Source organism: Bos javanicus, chromosome 6, assembly GCF_032452875.1.
Source record: "Bos javanicus breed banteng chromosome 6, ARS-OSU_banteng_1.0, whole genome shotgun sequence".
Lineage (NCBI taxonomy): Eukaryota > Metazoa > Chordata > Mammalia > Artiodactyla > Bovidae > Bos > Bos javanicus.
Window position 1 is genome coordinate 34909854 of NC_083873.1, and position 15841 is coordinate 34925694.

Consider the following 15841-nt stretch of genomic DNA (forward strand, 5'->3'; position numbering starts at 1 on the left):
AATCTAGTTGAAATTGTAAATTGCTAGTTTCCTCTGATTAAAAAATTGTAAGCTTGTTTCAGCTATGGGGAGGTAAATGTTGCTCAAGTCAAGAATAGCAATCCATGAAAGTATAATAAATTTTCTAGACACAAATAAATTATCCTTATGAGGAAACATTCTTTTCATTGTTTCTATTTATTATTTCAGTTTGTAATGAGTACTATAGTCAATTTGCTTGCAATGTAATGAAGTTTTATAATACCAGTGAAAAGGATACAGGCACAGTTTTTAAAAATGTAGTTTTACATAAAATCTTTTATTGTCTAGAAATAAGAAACAATTTTTTAGCTCTAGAATTTATCACAAATCTCTAGAAATTTAGCCTTTTCCACCTTTCAAAATACATATGCAAGTCTGCATCTTGTTGGGTGTTATAGTATTAAAATGTTTGCAGTGTTTGCAAGGTACCACTGTCACCTGCTAAAACATTAATGCTAAGTAAATATACAGAAGAGTAAAAGCACCGAGTCATTGAATTATGGTTGTAAATATGCCTTTCACAGGGGAGATATGGTCAAGAAAGCTGCTGAGATTGAATATGTTCTTATTAAATCTATGTGGAATGAAAAAATGAGTACTATGATTGGGTTAGCTTGAACTGTGTCTTAGTCCTTTTGAACTGCTATTACAGCCCAATATATCTTAGACTGTGTGTCTGATTAACAAAAAACCATGTATTTCCCACAGTTTTGAATGCTGAAAGTCCAAGATCAGGGTGTCAGCATGGTCAAGTTCTGTAAGAGCTCTCTTGCTAGTTAACAGACTTCAGTCTTCTTGTGTTTTCAAGTGGCATAGAGAGATGGAGAGAGAGAGAGAGAGAGAGAGAGAGAGAGAGAGAGAGAGAGAGAGAGAGAGAGAGAGAGAGAGAGAGAGAGAGAGAGAGAGAGAGAGAGAGAGAGAGAGAGAGAGAGAGAGAATAAGCCCTCTAGTGTCTCTTCTCATAAGGGCACTAATCCCATCATGGGTGCCACAGCATCATGACCTGATTTAACCCTAATTACCTCCCCAAAGACCATCTCCAAAAACCACCACAGGTGGCTTCAACATTAAATTTTGAAAGGCATAAACATCCATCCCATAATAGTGATATAGTCCAAGGAAATTGTTTTAGCAAATGACATGTGTCATTTAGAGAAAGAGAGAGGGATTGAGAAATGGATCTTTGCCTTTTATAATGAAGGATGATTCTATTTGCAAGCAATTAATACCTCTCATCAATAACAATGCAATGTCAGGTGATGCTAGATATATATGTTTCCTGCCTGATAGAAAAGGTACTGAGATTTACTAAAGAGGAAATTCACAAACTTGTATCAGCTGTACCATGTAAAGGGAAGTCATTAGTATTTTAAAATAACCAAATTTTTTTTTACATTTTTAAAACAATATTTCTAAATTAAGTATCTACTCCATGGATTACTAGCAGCAACACTCCTTAACAAGATCTTAAGACCTTTTTATCCTAGCTTTTAAAGTGACTGGAAATAAATATAACAACATTTTTTAATAGAATTTTGAACTAGAATGACTTTATTATCTAGCAGGAAGTTAAGACTTTCGTATACACTTGAAGATGTTAATTATGCTTTCCAAGAGTCTTTTCTTGTTAAAGAAGTAGGGAAAATAGAGCAGTGAAAAATAGCCCATGGAAGAAAAGAGATCAATTGGTAATAAAGAGGAAAACAGGCAAATGCCAAGAGAAAGAACTTTCCCATAAATTATAATCTTTTTCTTGTCTGAAAACTAAATAAAATCAACTTGTATCTTTAGATTCTTTGCCTTAATTTCTAAGAAAATATTAGAATTCTGAATAGGCATCTGGTCAAGTGTATTTGGCAAGATTATTATAAATTATATTATTACTTAATGGAATTTAGTGTTCATTTAGTGTTCATTTAATTTAGTGTTTCAATATGTAATTTTCTTATAAATCAAAAAGTAGCAACGTTATGCAGTTTTATTAAATGAGCTTGTCTTATGTTGACCCATGTTTGTTTCTCTCAGGTTCAGAATAAATTCTGTTCACATATGGATTTGCTATATTGGAGACAATACGTGGTAATCTATAGCTTTACTTTCCAACATTATTATATTCTGGTTTATAAAATGGTAGACTTTATGTGACTGGAGATCAACTAAATGAAATTCAACAAATTTAAAACAAAGATAGAATTCTCGTAATTATATTGTAGAAGACATAGTAATTATTAGTAATAGCAGGACTGTAATGTAACTTTTCAGTTTTCATTTAAAAGTGTAGAAAAATTAGGAATATTGGACAGCTTCCCTAAAGAATTAGTATGGTCATATTTCCAGAATTGAGTACTATATTTTAAGATAAAATATTTAGAATGAGACAAAGAAGAGAAGCATTCCAGCTGTGATTTTTATGTCTCCTGTAGCTGTGGCCCACCTGCCCCAAGCATCAGTGGTTCAAACAATGGGCTTTCTTGGCTCTGTAATATATTTGTTGGAAAAAGCTGAAGCAATTAGCAGAGGCAATTTCAAATGAGAAGACTCAAGAGAATTATGTCAGTGAGGCTATTGAATAAAACATATCTTTGGTTATATTTTCTGTATAATATTAGCACAGTTAAAAGAACTTGCTCAGTTTTGCCTGGAGTGGGCTATCTTTAGTCCCTCAATCTCTATTCCAATAGTTAATTATCATTATTAATATTTCCATAACAATATATGCTTTTTAACATAAGTGCTTTCTAAAAAGTTTTTTAAGAAATTTCTCTTCTCTGTGGTTGATGAGGCAAAAGTTAATTCACGTAAGATTCACAGGAAAACAACAAATTATATGGATCCTATGTTTCAGGTGGAAACCACCTGCAGTTAGCTTTGACACAAGTCAACAGATTGCAGTTCATGCTGATTGAAGGGAAAGGTAACTAATTTATGGAAGGTCACCTCTCGGAGTGAGCCAAAAATCCAACACAAACCTCTGTCCTTATTCTCCATGGTCTTGTGCCCCCCAAATAATATTATAAAGATTTAGAATCCAATTGGCAATAAAACCATAATGTGAACACATACAACTGAATGTAGCATCAAAACTGCCAGCTATCACTATTCTTTCTTAATGTGCGGCAGCCAGGACACAATGAGAAGTGAGATATGATCCCCAAAGGTCCACCGACACCAGAGCTTTAGCTCCAGGATTGAATAATGTCCTGTTGAGGATTGACTTTCTGTTACCTGAGTCAGGTTAGATTGTTAAAAGCAACAGACTGCGTCTCTGGTGGGATTTCTAATACAAATTTGAAATAGCAATAATCAACATACATACATGCCAATGGCTGTTTAAAAGTCAAGCTCATTCAATTAAAAAAAAAGTCTCACAACTTAGAAATGTGACTTAAAAATCTCGAGGGCAATTCCTTCCCACACTCACAACTATTTGCTCTCCCCTATCAACTTCTCTCTTTTATCTTTACTTCTCAGAAGCTTTCGGGGTGCTAAGTGTTTCCTGAATCATACGCTCTCCCAAAAGACCTACTTTGGCTCTCTTTTTTCTCTCACTTTACATCAGTAGGAAAGATTTGCCTATATACATAGGGTAAATCTTTAATCTCTTTCCTTTGCTTTTCACTTTAATGAGAAACACTGGGAGACTAGGAATTACATAGTGATATTCTAGCTGTTATTTTCTCACTGAAAAATACAATTTTGGAAATCATTTAATTTTTCTTTGTTTTCATACAAAATGCCCCATTTCTGGAGGAGAAATGTGCTCTATCTAGGAAGCAAAATGTGCTGAGTAGAGCAGAAAGTTAGGTATCTGGGCTTGGCGTGTACTAATATCACCCCCTGTTCTAGTCACTAAAAACTGAAAACATTTAAAGATTCCCACTCTCATAATTTTCTAATGGATTATTGTAAAAGATACTAATACAATCCATACTAAAATGGGAAGAAAGGGAGGAAAGAAAGATGAAAGATAAGCTAGTATAAAATATTCAAGCCCACAATCATTTTAAAAAGCTGAATTCAGCAAAGGGCTGTTGACCCATGAGACATGAATCTGTTTTCAAAGACATCTTTCACGTCCCACACCTTAAATTCTCAGCTGCCATTACCACTTGGCCTATTGTTTTACCCATCTTTACACCTTTTGTCTAAAATACAAAGAAAAGTTTCCAATTTGACAGAGGATTGCCAAACGCACGTAGAAAGTAGTCAAGGACGGTGAAGTTCTTTGAGTTCAAGGCCTCCTGACAGAATCGTCCTTCTCTGCTTCAGAACCCCGAGCAGGTGTTTGCATACAAGCTTCTGTTGGTCCTAAACATACGCCAGTAATGACCACTGTTCTCCTGAACTGCTTCCTTAATTCTCTTTAGTACCAATCAGACACAATACCCAGAACAACCAAGGAAAATGCTTGTGTATGTGCATAGTTCTCCCAAATCCTAGTGTCCTCTTCCTTTTTACAATGATAAGGTTGAGTTCTACTGCTGCATTTCCACTTTGGTCTCTATTTCTAAGTTTTCACTAATTTCACTCATGATGCCTCCCTCGCTTTGAGGGACTGGAACTCTGTTTAGGTCTAATGATTGAGAACTCCTGTTTCCTGCTTCTCACCAGGTCTGGAGAGTGAGGTGTTACCAAGTCCCCTACCTGGGACCTTGACAAATGGATAGACTTTCTAAATGGAAATACCTGCCACTGAAATTCTGCTGAGACTCTTGTTATTATTAATTATTATAGTATTATATAGTATATTATAGTATATTTCAGAATCACTATTCCAGGTGAATTGTCTCATAAATAAGATAGCTCTCTGATTCCCTCATCTGATTTGACACAGTCTAGACTGTAAAATTCTTGAAATAGAGAATATAGCATTCATTCTTTTTTATACTCCAGAGCCTGGCATAGTTAATACTGTAGCTAGAGGCAAGAATGAATTAATTCCTCTACACAGCAGGCTGAATCATGATTCTCCAAAGTTGCACCTGTTCTAATCCCTGGAACCTGTGAATATATGATGTTACATAGAAAAGGAGGAGTTTGCAGATGTCATTGAGGCTATGGACCTTAAAATAAGGAGAGTAATTTAGATTATCCAGGTGGGCCCAGTCTAGCCATATGATCCCTTAAAAGCAGCAACATTCTCTGGCTGGAATAAACAGATACAGTGAAACGAGGAAGGCAGAATAGGAGCAGCAACAGGTAAAGTCAGAGAAGGATTTGGTGTAGGTGGCTGTTTGCATGAACTATATAGGGGCTTCTAGGAGCAACCTCCAGGAACTGAATTTGGCCAACAACATGAATGAACCTGGAAGTGGATTCCTCTGCAGAACATGCAGTAAGAAATGCTACTCTTGTGAACTTCTTGATTTTAGCCCACGAAGAGCCATGTGAGAACTTTGATCTATAGAAGTTGTGAAATAATTAAGCTGTGACCTTAAGCTTATGGTTATTTTTTTATAAATCCATAGAAAACTAATACACCTCTACATTCATAAGTTTCTCTGGTGTAGTTCCCTGGTGTGGATCATGTCTCACATCTATTCTCCTCCATATGTTCTTGAATACCATGCCTAGGAGGAATTGCTATTAGAGCAATTAAAGATTTCCCCAATGCAGGCCAATTTAATATAAAATATTTCTTTCCTTTGAACATACTCATAGCAGATGAAACTCAGATTCTCTAAATACATCAAATTCTTAAAGCATTCACTCCTTGATGCTTTAATTCCAGCAGTTGTCAAAATTTTAAGTATACAAAAACCACCTAGAGGGCTTGTTAATATAGGAATTGCTGGGCCCCAATCCCAGTGTTTCTGATTCAGTAGGTCTGGAACCAGAGATGTTTATTTCTAAAATAAGCGCCCAGGTGATGCTGTGCTGCTAGTTAGATGAATATCCTTTGAGGACCACCATTTACTAAAGTCAAGTGATTTCTTCTGTTCATAAGATATTAATTTATTTTATTCATGATCCTTCTTAAACCTATTTATATACATAGGAAATATTCATCTCATCTAGGTATGAATGTCTTATTCTCTTCCATAGGAGAGTAGAAAAGGTCAAATCAGCAAATTTTTCTGATGACAAAGTAGATTATTGAGGTCCCTGGTTAAAGTAGGGACCAGGGACTTGGTGGGTTAAAGTAGGTTAAGAAACCCATCTACCAATGCAGGAGACACTGGTTCTGTCCTTGGTCGGGGAAGATCCCACATGCCTTTGAGCAGCTAATCCACAGTGACACAACTATTCAGCCTGTGCTCTAGAGCCCTGGAACTACAATTTCTGAGCCCATGGACTACAACTACTGAAGCCTGTATGCCTAGAGTTGTTGCTTCACAGCAAGAGAAGGCACCACGAGAAACCCACACATCACATCTAGAGAGTAATCCCTGCTTGCCGCAACTAGGGAAAGCCTGCAAACAGCAATAAAAACCTGCGCAGCCAAAAAATGGGTTACTGAAATTTGAAGATTACTTATGCCAATGTTTCCGAAGAGAGAGGCTATTGGTATGTAAGTTAGGATAATTCTTCACTGTGTCAAATTTTACTGAAGTCCAATGTACTACTTCTGGTTCTTGTCCATATATTGCCCATAGCATTCCCTGGTCATTGTGATAACCAACAATGTTTCCACACATTTCCAAATGTCCCTGTAGAGGATGTACAGCACAAACTGAGTACTATAAATCTATGTTATCAACATTTACATGCTATTCTTCCCTAATACTAGTAAGGATTTTCAAATTTTATTCCGTTTTATTCATAAGCACTGGTTATTCTAGATACTTTAATTAATAGAATATATTACTATGTTAACTCCCTGAGGCCAAAACCAAGAAAAATATGTGGCTGGTACCATGAATTGGCTCACACAAAAACCATATTCCTTTCACTTGTAAGGATGCAGAGGCTGGAAAGTACAGGCAACCATTTACCAGAGTTCCTGAAGTTTCGCTGTGTGATTTAAATTCCACCAATCATTGGATCCTCTTGACCTGGAATCAGGAAAAAGACATCTATGAAGAGGAACTAAGCAAGAAGCATCTATTTTAGTCATATACATTATAGTAATAGTGATATATTTTGAAGTCAGAAACTGCAGCAATAGCTTCCAAATTTACTAGTCAACTTCCTGACTCCACAGATTCCCACCATTTTCAAGCTAGTAGACTCCTGAACTATCCAGTTCTACTGCATAGCTTTAGGACACTTTCCTGGAAGCTATATGACTTTAGGACTCAAACCTCAAAGTTCAGCCATAACTCAATTTCTTTAGCATTCCCCCAAATTCCGTAAGCCGTATCATAGTAAGGAATAAATCCTCTTATATTCAAACTAGCTAGCAAGGGGGTGTTCTCTCTATCATAAAATACAGATAAAATCTCTACTCAATACAGAATACAATTAGAAGTAAATAATAATCAGAATAAAATGGTTTTTTGTTTGTTTGCTTTAAAATCTAGAATAAAAGTAATTCAGAAGTAATTCTTCCCAGATGTATGAATGAAACAAAAAAGTTATAGTAGGTACATAATACTTTTGCTGGATGGAAATCTAGTGGCAGTTCAAGAAGGCAAAAATAAAAGATATCTGACTATTAATGGTGTTTGAATTACAGATAAACAAAGTAGTTTTTATCCTGGTAACTTCTCTTTATTCTCTCTCTACTTCAAGCTGTCAAAGTGGAACATATTTTGTCATTTTATGATCTATTTGGCTTTTCTCAAATTTTTCATTCAAAATGCAGTTGTATAGAATTTAAAGACTACCAGGTAGAATTTACCACTTTTTACCAGTGTCCCATATGGAAGAAAAGAGTTGCATGTATGGATTAATAGAAGATGCTGAACTAGATCACTGATAGTGAAAGTTGGGTGCAAAGGTAACTATGAGAGCTTATACAGCCCCACTTGCCTCAGCTTAAAGCAGACACACATCCACAGCCACAACTGCTGGCCTCAGGGGAGGCAGAGACATTCTGGTGACATTATTGAACATTCTAAATATTGTAAAACTGATTTATCAGCCAATCTATCTAGTGTTTAATGGCCAGGCTTATGCCATAGTGGTGTCTGGTTTTCCTTTCTTAATCAAACCCAAAATTTAATGCTGGCTTTCCCATAGGGAGCCAGCACCAGGGAAGCATTATATTATATATATTTTTTTAATGTTTAACTTAGTTACTTCTTCAATTTTTCATTTGATGTTCCTCATGTTTTACTAGTATTAAAAATTCATCATTTAAAATATACACATCTATCCATGTCTAGCTATTCCTTTGTTTCCAATTTACAGACTCAAACATATGGCACCCCGCTCCAGTACTCTTGCTTGGAAAATCTCATGGATGGAGAAGCCTGGTAGGCTGTAGTTGATGGGGTGGCTAAGAGTTGGACATGACTGAGCGACTTCTCTTTCACTTTTCATTTTCATGCACTGGAGAAGGAAATGGCAACCCACTCCAGTGTTCTTGCCTGGAGAATCCCAGGGACAGGGGAGCCTGGTGGCTTCCGTCTATGGGGTCGCACAGAGTCAGACATGACTGAAGCGACTTAGCAGTAGCAGTAGCAGTAAACCACAGTTAGCTCACAGAAATCCTTTCTGTGAATAAGAGATCACAAAAGATGTGGAGCTTGAAAATTTTGTATTACATTATTGCAGTACAAATGAAATTGAATATTAAATATAATTTCTTAAAATTTCTACAGGTATTTCCAAAACTCATGCTTTCAGTTCAGTTCAGTTCAGTCACTCAGTCATGTCCGACTCTTTGAGACCCCATGAATCGCAGCACACCAGGCCTCCCTGTCCATCACCAACTCCCAGAGTTCACTCAAACTCATGTCCATCGAGTTGGTGATGCCATCCAGCCATCTGATTCTGTGTCATCCCCTTCTGCTCCTGCCCCCAATCCCTCCCAGCATCAGGGTCTTTTCCAATGAGTCAAATCTTCGCATGAGGTGGCCAAAGTATTGGAGTTTCAGCTTTAGCATCAGTCCTTCCAATGAACATCATCCAGGACTCATCTCCTTTAGAATGGACTGGTTGGATCTCCTTACATTCCAAGGGACTCTCAAGAGTCTTCTCCAGCACCACAGTTCAAAAGCATCAATTCTTTGGTGCTCAGCTTTCTTCACAGTCCAACTCACATCCGTACATGACCACTGGAAAAACCATAGCCTTGAGTAGACAGACCTTTGTTGGCAAAGCAATGTCTCTGCTTTTGAATATGCTATCTAGGTTGGTCATAACTTTCCTTCCAAGGAGTAAGTGTCTTTTAATTTCATGGCATCAATCACCATCTGCAGTGATTTTGGAGCCCCCCAAAATAAAGTCTGACACTGTTTCCACTGTTTCCCCATCTATTTCCCATGAAGTGGTGGGACCAGATGCCATGATCTTCATTTTCTGAATGTTGAGCTTTAAGCCAACTTTTTCACTCTCCTCTTTCACTTTCATCAAGAGGCTTTTTAGTTCCTCTTCACTTTCTGCCATAAGGGTGGTGTCATCTGCATATCTGAGGTTATTGATATTTTTCCTGGTAATCTTGATTTCAGCTTGTGTTTCTTCCAGCCCAGCGTTTCTCATGATGTTCTCTGCATAGAAGTTAAATAAGCAGGGTGACAATATACAGCCTTGACGTACTCCTTTTCCTATTTGGAACCAGTCTCTTGTTCCTTGTCCAGGTCTAACTGTTGCTTTCTGACCTGCATATAGGTTTCTCAGGAGGCAGGTCAGGTGGTCTGGTATTCCCATCTCTTTTAGAATTTTCCACAGTTTGTTGTGATCCACACAGTCAAAGGCTTTGGCATAGTCAATAAAGCAGAAATAGATGTTTTTCTGGAACTCTCTTGCTTTTCTGATGATCCAGCGGATGTTGGCAATTTGATCTCTGGTTCCTCTGCCTTTTCTAAAACCAGCTTGAACATCTGGAAGTTCACAGTTCACATATTGCTGAAGCCTGGCTTGGAGAATTTTGAGCATTACTTTACTAGTGTGTGAGATGAGTGCAGCTGTGTGGTAGTTTGAGCATTCTTTGGCATTGCCTTTCTTTGGGATTGGAATGAAAACTGACCTTTTCCAGTCCTGCGGCCACTGCTGAGTTTTCCAAATTTGCTGGCATATTGAGTGCAGCACTTTCACAGCATTATCTTTAAGAATTTGAAATAGCTCAACTGGAATTCCATCACCTTCACTAGCTTTGTTCCTAGTGATGCTTTCTAAGGCCCACTTGACTTCACATTCCAGGATGTCTGGCTCTAGGTGAGTGATCACACCATCATGATTATCTGGGTCGTGAAGATCTTTTTTGTACAGTTCTTTTGTGTATTCTTGCTACCTCTTCTTAATATCTTCTGTTTCTGTTAGGTCCATACCATTTCTATCCTTTATCAAGCCTCCCACCATTCTGTTTGACTTTCTTGTTAACTCTTTTGCTGTTGTTCTGCTGTTGCTCTGGTTCTCCTTCCATCTTTCTCTCTTTCTATATCATTCTTCCTTTTCCCCCCTCCTTTTTTCTTCAGTGTTCCTTCCCTTTCTTCTCTGCCTCACTCAGAGCCCTCTCCCCCTAAACCAAACACTAACCATAAATCCTTACTTTTCTTATGCGTTCACTTTGGTTCCTACTCTTAAATTCGGCAGACTCTGAATATTTTAAGAGTGTATCTAAAGAATTCCAAGGTCTTCATCTTGTATTCTTTGATATTTGGGGTTGGGAGGTTGGAGGGTTGGAGGGCTGTGGATGCTGTAGAAAGATTTAAAGAACATGTCATGTTTTCTGGTTACATAGAGATTTATATTTCAGTTATTGGTATTGGAATAAAATAAATATTAGTAATTGCTTGGTGAGATTAAAGTGAAAGTGAAAGTTGTTCAGTCATGTCTGACTCTTTGCAAACCCATGGACTATAGAGTCCATGGAATTCTCCAGGCCAGAATACTGGAGTGGGTAGCCGTTCCCTTCTCCAGGGGATCCTCCCAACCCAGGGATTAAACCCTGGTCTCCTGCATTGCAGGCAGATTCTTTACCAGCTGAGTCACCAGGGAATAAATATTTCAAATTAGAGAATTTGGGGGAAGATATATAATTATAAGCTTTATATTTCCAAGGCATCAAATTAATTTTAGCTGATATTGGTTGACTGATTTCTTCCATCATATATCTTTCCATTAGCAGCTGAAATTAAATCTTGATAACTGTATGTATATGTTTTGAATACATGTTTTTATATCAAGTAAATTCTAAAAGGATATTAAAATCTTAATTTATTATTCTAATACTCTAATGCTTTTTACCTGCTTTATAAAGTTTAGTTTTTTCTTTTTTCTAGCTTCTTGCTTCACTGTATCTATTGCTGTCCTATAATTTCTCATGACTTACATTATTGCCAAAATCATTTTCTGTTTCCTAATCACACAGCTTGACAGTGCTGTCACTCTTCCTCCCTTCAATACTCCATTCCAGCTGCATTTGGAATCCTCACAGATAATAAACATGAACTTAATAGACATGCTCCTCAAGACTGGTAATGAGAAGGAAAAATGAAACTATCTCATTCAGGAGCTGAAATTATTAACTCTGAATTTCCTCATTTGTCTCATTTAATGTGGTAATTCATGTGCTAGCACATTTAAAACTATACAGTGTTATGCAAATATTGGTTATTATTTACAATAATAATAAAAACAAAATACTTTCTCTTCCCTACCTCCGTAGTCTTCAGAAGCTAGTTCAAAGCATAAATGTTATGAACTGTGATTTCACTCACTAAAGGCTGGTCAGAAAAGAGGCTAACAAAAGCTTAGTTTTGACAGTAAAATGTAGTAGAAAATGCATCTATGGATGACAGCCATTTACAAGGATTTTTGAGATCCTGGAAGATACTTCCCAGATGAAGATGTAAACATAAACAAATCATAAGATGGCTACTCAATGAGAAGATTTGCTTTAGGCTTACATGAAAGAACTAGTTGCCATAACTCATTTAGATGGAGTCATAACACAGAATTTACAGTAGCAGACACATTTGACTTTTATTGTATTTTCAGAGGAAAAAAAAAAACCTATTTTATCGGTGAAGTGAAGCAGGGAAAAAGTAAGTTGGTATAGAAAGCAAGCAAATATTTATCTGAAAACCTTCAAAGTTGCCCCCAAACCTAGAGGTGTCTGGTAGGGTCATTGGCAAGGGGTTGGTAGGAAGGGCAGAAGGCTTGGGAGAGGAAGTTTGCCAAGAAACTCACAAAAATGTCAGGGAGAAGTGTCAAAGCATCGTTTTCCATCTCCTGGGACTCACCAAAAGTCAAGATAGCACACTGGCAAAGTATGGTGAAAACAAACAAATAATCAATCAAAAAGTTTTCATGATACATTTCTTTTCCTAAAATAGAACAGTTAATATCTATAAAATAACTTAAAGTATTTCAGAAAGACCATAATATGTCTGATCATTCCTTAATTCATTAATGCTCTAGGCAGGGCTTTCCCTTCATTTCTGGTACACGCATAAAAGTAGAGCCAAATACAAAGACTATGGGCAAAACAGCAATAAGAACAATGGCAATAACATAACATGGCTGAAAGGTAGCAATCTGGCCAGTATTCTACCTAAAAGATCTTTGTGACTCTGAATGGGCAGTTTATTGACAGTTGGATTTTTCCCCTCTTGTTGATTTTCCTCTCTACTGTTTTGTCAATATGTTACTTCAGTTTCAATATGAATTTTAGGTACATGTTATATCCTGAAATCTACTGTTTGACTCCCCTCAGTCCTTAAATCTCCTTTAGAATGTTATGAAAGCTATTTAATATGATTATTTCTGATCTAAACACCTACAGCATACAAGCTTTTTATGATATACTCAGGTACAACTATGCCCTGGTCTTTTAAATATAAATTGACTTCAGTTGCATAAAAAGTTATAACATAAAAAGATTAAGGCAATCAATAGAAATAAACATAGGTAGATCAGGGAAGAGAATCAAGAAAGGGGAGGCTCATAGATACATGCAGGAAGTAACAAATTAACAAGGATTTTTATAATGGCATAATTAATAAACTGCAATTTTACATTAGTCTTCAGCAAAAGAAATATGGAGAAGGAGTAAGGATAATTATGCATTAATGAAGACTATGATAATAGAGTAGCAATATTAGAGAGCTGTAATGGAATTCAATTTTGTAAAGGAAAATTCCAGAAAGACAGTTAATAAAGCAACATATTGATATGAGCTAGTCAATTGTTCTCAGAAAATTACACTTTCTAACTTAACTACAGTATTAAAATTTCAATTTTACTTATAAAAGTACAAAGAAAAAGAGAACGTTATCATAATATAAATATATTAGTCATTTCTATGTATAATTTAATTTTTGTTATTCTTTCAAAGGCTTTTATTTTTATTTAAAAAAAAATAAGTATTTATCCCAAAACAACTATGAAAAGAGTTACAAAGCCAGAGGCTCAGAGGAATTAAATAATTTTATAAATGTGCACTCATCTATTAAATAGAACCAAAGCCACAGATAGCACCTGGAGTGTTTCTCTTGATGCTAACTTGTTCTCCTACATCACCACCTAACCTCAGCTCTGGGTGTTAACTTGAATAATATCTTTCTATTTACACTTTCTTTTTAATTGTATTTAAGATGAATTTATTCCAACATTGCCAGACTTTCTACTTTATGCCATGCTGAAAAAAATTCACTTTTAAATACAATTTATTTGTCATTAGAAATGAAGTCAATAAAGATGATTTACTCTAGTACTGCCTTTGGGTATTTCTCCTTTTCTATTTCTAGAAGTAAATAAATCATCACTTTTTGAAGGAGGTAAATTGTAACTAGAAGGAAGTCAGTGATATGTGACTGGTTCTTTCAGTAATACAGTGGCCACTCTTCACATATATTCCTGCTTGTACTAACATAGTTTCTCTCTTTATAGGTAAGGATCGTAATATGAAGTTTGTTGGCTTTTGGGAGTTTGCTTTGGTAAAATAAAAATATAGAATAGAAGAATAAAGTTTAGAAAAATGAGATACAGTTAGCTAAGCAGATGAGGCCATTTGCTGTTTTAATTATCAATTCAGTTCAGTTCAGTTGCTCAGTTGTGTCCAACTCTTTGCGACCCCACGGACTGCAGCATGCCAGGCTTTCTTGTCCATCAACAACTCTGGGAGCTTGCTCAATTAATTATCAAAAGTTTTCAAAATAAAATTGCACTTTAAAATGAGCTAATGATACAACTTCTTTGTACAACTGTTTTCTTGATTAAGATTTTATAGTAAGTAATAAAGGAGAAAATTCAAGAATACGATGCATTATTATTGAAACATACAGGAATTAGAATTTGAAGTGAGTCTTTAATAAGTGATTATTTTTCATCATACAGGCTCCTTGAGGTAAATGGTTTATATATTAAACTAGAAAAGTAATGAAAAAGAAAAGCTATTGTTTTTCTCATGCAATCAAAAAGAAATAAAATTTAACAATATGGACTTTTCTCTTAGGTACTTACAATAAAAGACCTTGACTGCAAAATGTCATTATCATTGAAAGGAAGACATTAGTCAAAAGAAACAATAATATTTGAGCAAGTTATTTCTTAGCCTCTGTGACTACTTATGTAAGCATTTTAATTTTTGGATTAGCTTTTCTCCAAAGACTTTAAGACAACATATATAAAAGTAAACAGACCTTAAGCATTATAAAATTTAAAATATTGAAACAAAAAAGGGAAATAGGGAAGAAGGAAAGTGAGAAAAAAGCAACCAGTATGAGACATAGTAGTCAAGAACCCTACTAACATGGTAAAGATCAGTAAATAAAGCAATACTACTATTTCCCGAGTGAATATGTTTTATGTGAATATTGCTTTCAGGTTCCTCTCAGGCAAAAGGGTGGGTGAGAGACTCAAATTATACACTGCCCTGTGCCCAGTAGCTTCAGTCATGTCCGACTCTTTGCGACCTTGTGTACTGTAGCCTGCTAGGTTCCTCTGTCCATGGGATTCTCCAAGTAAGAATACTAGAGTGGGTTGTCCTTCCCTCCTGCAGAGGACCTTCCTGATCCAGGAATCAAACCCCTGGCTCCTGCATTGCAGGCAGATTCTTTACCACTAAGCCACTGGGGAAGCCCCACTTTAACTCTCTTTGAAAATGAATTGGTCAATACAATCCTCCTTTGTTTATTAAGAAGGGAAGAGGTCAGGCCGTTGAGCAGAAACAAAAGCAGATGGTAGAGTCAACAATTCCCTTTCCTCCCCTCATCCCCTTAAAGAAGACTTAGGAAAGGTGAGGAACGTATGAGTTCTCTTGATTTCAAATAGTTTCTATACCAGGAGAAACTGGTGTAAAGACGCTTTATAAATGTTACAGGTGTTTGCATTCAAGTGTGATCACACAGATGCTGGCTGTGTTGGGTTGCAAGTCATCCTCAGAAGTAACGTGTCACAGATTTTCCCTAAATCCCCAAGCCGAACATCAGCTGTGGCTAAGCTTTTGCATTTTCCTTCCTGGATATGAAGATCTCTCAGCTCATGCCCATGATTATCACTTTGTTACTTGAATCAATTTGAGGTAAAGCTGGAAAAAATAAACATCATCAGGAACTGATTTACTGTGAATAAGGCTTGTCATACTGTGGACAAAGAGATAACCAGTTCTATCAAGCCTATTTCCACTGGCTTAATCGCCTTAGAATTTGGGACCTCCAAGTCCACTCAAAACAGTTCTGCCAAGTGCAGCCTAAGGGAAGACCTATATCTGCCTTAATCCAGACAATTTTTATGCTAAGTATTTCTTCAGCATAAACACAGTGTGCAA

At 36.3% G+C, this 15841-nt stretch overlaps 1 long non-coding RNA gene across 1 annotated transcript in view; it reads right to left on the bottom strand.

Moving 5' to 3' along the window:
- Window positions 1-307: 307 nt before the first annotated feature.
- The window catches only part of LOC133249366 (uncharacterized), a 31670-nt gene continuing 16136 nt past the window's right edge, over window positions 308-15841 (bottom strand). Inside the window, exons 2-3 of the long non-coding RNA XR_009736923.1 lie at window positions 12262-12333; window positions 308-7016 (exon numbers count right to left, since the gene is read on the bottom strand). This is a non-coding gene — a long non-coding RNA (uncharacterized LOC133249366). The remainder of the gene's footprint in view (window positions 7017-12261; window positions 12334-15841) is intronic.